Raw genomic sequence first — 7,624 nt, 5'->3', positions numbered from 1 at the left:
AGACACAGAGAGAGTATGGGAACAAGAGGGAGAATGAGACTCACAGAGAGTGTGGGAACAAGAGGGAGAATGAGACACAGAGTGAGTGTGGGAACAAGAGGGAGAATGAGACACACAGAGAGTGTGGGAACAAGAGGGAGAATGAGACACACACAGAATATGGGAACAAGAGGGAGAATGAGACACACAGAGGGTGTGGGAACAAGAGGGAGAATGAGACACAGAGAGAGTGTGGGAACAAGAGGGAGAATGAGACACAGAGAGTGTGGGAACAAGAGGGAGAATGAGACACAGAGAGAGTATGGGAACAAGAGGGAGAATGAGACACAGAGAGAGTGGGAACAAGAGGGAGAATGAGACACAGAGAGTGGGGAACAAGAGGGAGAATGAGGCACACAGAGAGTGTGGGAACAAGAGGGAGAATGAGACACAGAGAGTATGGGAACAAGAGGGAGAATGAGACACAGAGAGAGTATGGGAACAAGAGGGAGAATGAGACACAGAGAGAGTGGGAACAAGAGGGAGAATGAGACACAGAGAGAGTATGGGAACAAGAGGGAGAATGAGACACAGAGAGAGTGGGAACAAGAGGGAGAATGAGACACAGAGAGTGGGGAACAAGAGGGAGAATGAGGCACACAGAGAGTGTGGGAACAAGAGGGAGAATGAGACACAGAGAGTATGGGAACAAGAGGGAGAATGAGACACAGAGAGAGTGTGGGAACAAGAGGGAGAATGAGACACAGAGAGAGTATGGGAACAAGAGGGAGAATGAGACACACAGAGGGTGTGGGAACAAGAGGGAGAATGAGACAGAGAGAGAATATGGCAACAAGAGGGAGAATGAGATACATAGAGAGTGTGGGCACAAGAGGGAGAATGAGACACAGAGAGTGCGGGAACAAGAGGGAGAATGAGACACAGAGAGAGTATGGGAACAAGAGGGAGAATGAGACACACCGAGAGTGTGGGAACAAGAGGGAGAATGAGACAGACACAGAGTATGGGAACAAGAGGGAGAATTAGACACACAGAGGGTGTGGGAACAAGAGGGAGAATGAGACACAGAGAGAGTGTGGGAACAAGAGGGAGAATGAGACACAGAGAGTGTGGGAACAAGAGGGAGAATGAGACACAGAGAGAGTATGGGAACAAAAGGGAGAATGAGACACAGAGAGTGTGGGCACAAGAGGGAGAATGAGACACAGAGAGTGTGGGAACAAGAGGGAGAATGAGACACAGAGAGAGTATGGGAACAAGAGGGAGAATGAGACACAGAGAGAGTGCGGGAACAAGAGGGAGAATGAGACACAGAGAGAGTGCGGGAACAAGAGGGAGAATGAGACACAGAGAGTGTGGGAACAAGAGGGAGAATGAGACACAGAGAGAGTGCGCGAACAAGAGGGAGAATGAGACACAGAGAGAGTGCGGGAACAAGAGGGATAATGAGACACACAGAGAGTGTGGGAACAAGAGGGAGAATGAGACACACACAGAGTATGGGAACAAGAGGGAGAATGAGACACACAGAGGGTGTGGGAACAAGAGGGAGAATGAGACACAGAGAGAGTGTGGGAACAAGAGGGAGAATGAGACACAGAGAGTGTGGGAACAAGAGGGAGAATGAGACACAGAGAGAGTGTGGGAACAAGAGGGAGAATGAGACACAGAGAGTGTGGGAACAAGAGGGAGAATGAGACACAGAGAGAGTATGGGAACAAGAGGGAGAATGAGACACAGAGAGTGTGGGAACAAGAGGGAGAATGAGACACAGAGAGAGTGCGGGAACAAGAGGGAGATTGAGACACAGAGAGAGTGTGGGAACAAGAGGGAGAATGAGACACACACAGAGCATGGGAACAAGAGGGAGAATGAGACACACAGAGGGTGTGGGAACAAGAGGGAGAATGAGACACAGAGAGTGTGGGAACAAGAGGGAGAATGAGACACACAGAGAGTGTGGGAACAAGAGGGAGAAAGAGACACAGAGAGAGTGTGGGAACAAGAGGGAGAATGAGACACAGAGAGAGTATGGGAACAAGAGGGAGAATGAGACACAGAGAGAGTGTGGGAACAAGAGGGAGAATGAGACACAGAGAGAGTGTGGGAACAAGAGGGAGAATGAGACACAGAGAGAGTGTGGGAACAAGAGGGAGAATGAGACACAGAGAGTGTGGGAACAAGAGGGAGAATGAGATACAGAGAGAATATGGGAACAAGAGGGAGAATGAGACACAGAGAGAGTGTGGGAACAAGAGGGAGAATGAGACACAGAGAGAGTGGGGGAACAAGATGGAGAATGAGACACAGAGAGTATGGGAACAAGAGGGAGAATGAGACACAGAGAGTATGGGAACAAGAGGGGGAATGAGACACAGAGAGAGTGTGGGAACAAGAGGGAGAATGAAACACACAGAGAGTGTGGGAACAAGAGGGAGAATGAGACACAGAGAGTGTGGGAACAAGAGGGAGAATGAGATACAGAGAGAATATGGGAACAAGAGGGAGAATGAGACACAGAGAGAGTGTGGGAACAAGAGGGAGAATGAGACACAGAGAGTGCGGGAACAAGAGGGAGAATGAGACACAGAGAGAGTATGGGAACAAGAGGGAGAATGAGACACACCGAGAGTGTGGGAACAAGAGGGAGAATGAGACAGACACAGAGTATGGGAACAAGAGGGAGAATTAGACACACAGAGGTTGTGGGAACAAGAGGGAGAATGAGACACAGAGAGAGTGTGGGAACAAGAGGGAGAATGAGACACAGAGAGAGTGTGGGAACAAGAGGGAGAATGAGACACAGAGAGTATGGGAACAAGAGGGGGAATGAGACACAGAGAGAGTGTGGGAACAAGAGGGAGAATGAGATACACAGAGAGTATGGGAACAAGAGGGAGAATGAGACACAGAGAGTGTGGGAACAAGAGGGAGAATGAGATACACAGAGAGTGTGGGAACAAGAGGGAGAATGAGACACAGAGAGTATGGGAACAAGAGGGAGAAAAGAGACACAGAGAGAGTATGGGAACATGAGGGAGAATGAGACACAGAGAGAGTATGGGAACAAGAGGGAGAATGAGACACACAGAGAGTATGGGAACAAGATGGAGAATGAGACACAGAGAGAGTGTGGGAACAAGAGGGAGAATGAGACACAGAGAGAGTATGGGAACAAGAGGGAGAATGAGACATAGAGAGAGTATGGGAACAAGAGGGAGAATGAGACACAGAGAGAGTGTGGGAACAAGAGGGAGAATGAGACACAGAGAGAGTATGGGAACAAGAGGGAGAATGAGACACACAGAGAGTGTGGGAACAAGAGTGAGAAGGAGACACAGAGAGAGTGTGGGAACAAGAGGGAGAATGAGACACAGAGTGAGTGTGGGAACAAGAGGGAGAATGAGACACAGAGAGAGTATGGGAACAAGAGTGAGAATGAAACAGAGAGAGTGTGGGAACAAGAGGGAGAATGAGACACAAAGAGAGTATGGGAACAAGAGTGAGAATGAGACACAGAGAGAGTATGGGAACAAGAGGGAGAATGAGACTCACAGAGAGTGTGGGAACAAGAGGGAGAATGAGACACAGAGTGAGTGTGGGAACAAGAGGGAGAATGAGACACACAGAGAGTGTGGGAACAAGAGGGAGAATGAGACACACACAGAATATGGGAACAAGAGGGAGAATGAGACACACAGAGGGTGTGGGAACAAGAGGGAGAATGAGACACAGAGAGAGTGTGGGAACAAGAGGGAGAATGAGACACAGAGAGTGTGGGAACAAGAGGGAGAATGAGACACAGAGAGAGTATGGGAACAAGAGGGAGAATGAGACACAGAGAGAGTGGGAACAAGAGGGAGAATGAGACACAGAGAGTGGGGAACAAGAGGGAGAATGAGGCACACAGAGAGTGTGGGAACAAGAGGGAGAATGAGACACAGAGAGTATGGGAACAAGAGGGAGAATGAGACACAGAGAGAGTATGGGAACAAGAGGGAGAATGAGACACAGAGAGAGTGGGAACAAGAGGGAGAATGAGACACAGAGAGTGGGGAACAAGAGGGAGAATGAGGCACACAGAGAGTGTGGGAACAAGAGGGAGAATGAGACACAGAGAGTATGGGAACAAGAGGGAGAATGAGACACAGAGAGAGTGTGGGAACAAGAGGGAGAATGAGACACAGAGAGAGTATGGGAACAAGAGGGAGAATGAGACACACAGAGGGTGTGGGAACAAGAGGGAGAATGAGACAGAGAGAGAATATGGCAACAAGAGGGAGAATGAGATACATAGAGAGTGTGGGCACAAGAGGGAGAATGAGACACAGAGAGTGCGGGAACAAGAGGGAGAATGAGACACAGAGAGAGTATGGGAACAAGAGGGAGAATGAGACACACCGAGAGTGTGGGAACAAGAGGGAGAATGAGACAGACACAGAGTGTGGGAACAAGAGGGAGAATGAGATACACAGAGAGTGTGGGAACAAGAGGGAGAATGAGACACAGAGAGTATGGGAACAAGAGGGAGAAAAGAGACACAGAGAGAGTATGGGAACATGAGGGAGAATGAGACACAGAGAGAGTATGGGAACAAGAGGGAGAATGAGACACACAGAGAGTATGGGAACAAGATGGAGAATGAGACACAGAGAGAGTGTGGGAACAAGAGGGAGAATGAGACACAGAGAGAGTATGGGAACAAGAGGGAGAATGAGACATAGAGAGAGTATGGGAACAAGAGGGAGAATGAGACACAGAGAGAATGTGGGAACAAGAGGGAGAATGAGACACAGAGAGAGTATGGGAACAAGAGGGAGAATGAGACACACAGAGAGTGTGGGAACAAGAGTGAGAAGGAGACACAGAGAGAGTGTGGGAACAAGAGGGAGAATGAGACACAGAGTGAGTGTGGGAACAAGAGGGAGAATGAGACACAGAGAGAGTATGGGAACAAGAGTGAGAATGAAACACAGAGAGAGTGTGGGAACAAGAGGGAGAATGAGACACAAAGAGAGTATGGGAACAAGAGTGAGAATGAGACACAGAGAGAGTATGGGAACAAGAGGGAGAATGAGACTCACAGAGAGTGTGGGAACAAGAGGGAGAATGAGACACAGAGAGTGTGGGAACAAGAGGGAGAATGAGACACAGAGATAGTGTGGGAACAAGAGGGAGAATGAGACACAGAGAGTGTGGGAACAAGAGGGAGAATGAGACACAGTGAGAGTATGGGAACAAGAGGGAGAATGAGACACAGAGAGAGTGGGAACAAGAGGGAGAATGAGACACAGAGAGTGGGGAACAAGAGGGAGAATGAGGCACACAGAGAGTGTGGGAACAAGAGGGAGAATGAGACACAGAGAGTATGGGAACAAGAGGGAGAATGAGACACAGAGAGAGTGTGGGAACAAGAGGGAGAATGAGACACAGAGAGAGTATGGGTACAAGAGGGAGAATGAGACACACAGAGGGTGTGGGAACAAGAGGGAGAATGAGACAGAGAGAGAATATGGCAACAAGAGGGAGAATGAGATACATAGAGAGTGTGGGCACAAGAGGGAGAATGAGACACAGAGAGTGCGGGAACAAGAGGGAGAATGAGACACAGAGAGAGTATGGGAACAAGAGGGAGAATGAGACACACCGAGAGTGTGGGAACAAGAGGGAGAATGAGACAGACACAGAGTATGGGAACAAGAGGGAGAATTAGACACACAGAGGGTGTGGGAACAAGAGGGAGAATGAGACACAGAGAGAGTGTGGGAACAAGAGGGAGAATGAGACACAGAGAGTGTGGGAACAAGAGGGAGAATGAGACACAGAGAGAGTATGGGAACAAAAGGGAGAATGAGACACAGAGAGTGTGGGAACAAGAGGGAGAATGAGACACAGAGAGTGTGGGAACAAGAGGGAGAATGAGACACAGAGAGAGTATGGGAACAAGAAGGAGAATGAGACACAGAGAGAGTGCGGGAACAAGAGGGAGAATGAGACACAGAGAGAGTGCGGGAACAAGAGGGAGAATGAGACACAGAGAGTGTGGGAACAAGAGGGAGAATGAGACACAGAGAGAGTGCGCGAACAAGAGGGAGAATGAGACACAGAGAGTGTGCGGGAACAAGAGGGAGAATGAGACACAGAGAGAGTGCGGGATCAAGAGGGATAATGAGACACACAGAGAGTGTGGGAACAAGAGGGAGAATGAGACACACACAGAGTATGGGAACAAGAGGGAGAATGAGACACACAGAGGGTGTGGGAACAAGAGGGAGAATGAGACACAGAGTGAGTGTGGGAACAAGAGGGAGAATGAGACACAGAGAGTGTGGGAACAAGAGGGAGAATGAGACACAGAGAGAGTGTGGGAACAAGAGGGAGAATGAGACACAGAGAGTGTGGGAACAAGAGGGAGAATGAGACACAGAGAGAGTATGGGAGCAGGAGGGAGAATGAGACACAGAGAGAGTGGGAACAAGAGGGAGAATGAGACACAGAGAGAGTGTGGGAACAAGAGGGAGAATGAGACACAGAGAGTGTGGGAACAAGAGGGAGAATGAGACACAGAGAGAGTATGGGAGCAGGAGGGAGAATGAGACACAGAGAGAGTGGGAACAAGAGCGAGAATGAGACACAGAGAGAGTGTGGGAACAAGAGGGAGAATGAGACACACAGAGAGTATGGGAACAAGAGGGAGAATGAGACACAGAGAGTGTGGGAACAAGAGGGAGAATGAGACACAGAGAGAGTGCGGGAACAAGAGGGAGATTGAGACACAGAGAGAGTGTGGGAACAAGAGGGAGAATGAGACACACACAGAGCATGGGAACAAGAGGGAGAATGAGACACACAGAGGGTGTGGGAACAAGAGGGAGAATGAGACACAGAGAGTGTGGGAACAAGAGGGAGATTGAGACACAGAGAGTGCGGGAACAAGAGGGAGAATGAGACACAGAGAGAGAGTGGGAACAAGAGGGAGAATGAGACACAGAGAGAGTGGGAACAAGAGGGAGAATGAGACACACAGAGAGTATGGGAACAAGAGGGAGAATGAGACACAGAGAGAGTGTGGGAACAAGAGGGAGAATGAGACACAGAGAAAGTGCGGGAACAAGAGGGAGAATGAGACACACAGAGAGTGTGGGAACAAGAGGGAGAATGAGACACACAGACGGTGTGGGAACAAGAGGGAGAATGAGATACACAGAGAGTGTGGGAACAAGAGGGAGAATGAGACACAGAGAGTGTGGGAACAAGAGGGAGAATGAGACACAGAGAGAGTGTGGGAACAAGAGGGAGAATGAGACACAGAGAGAGTATGGGAACAAGAGGGAGAATGAGACACAGAGAGAGTGGGAACAAGATGGAAAATGAGACACAGAGAGTGGGGAACAAGAGGGAGAATGAGACACACAGAGAGTGTGGGAACAAGAGGGAGAATGAGACACAGAGAGTATGGGAACAAGATGGAGAATGAGACACAGAGAGTGGGGAACAAGAGGGAGAATGAGACACACAGAGAGTGTGGGAACAAGAGGGAGAATGAGACACAGAGAGTGTGGGAACAAGAGGGAGAATGAGACACAGAGAGTATGGGAACAAGAGGGAGAATGAGACACAGAGA

Source organism: Pristiophorus japonicus, chromosome 21 (genome assembly GCF_044704955.1).
Source record: "Pristiophorus japonicus isolate sPriJap1 chromosome 21, sPriJap1.hap1, whole genome shotgun sequence".
NCBI lineage: Eukaryota > Metazoa > Chordata > Chondrichthyes > Pristiophoridae > Pristiophorus > Pristiophorus japonicus.
Note: the sequence above shows the minus strand (reverse complement) of the source record.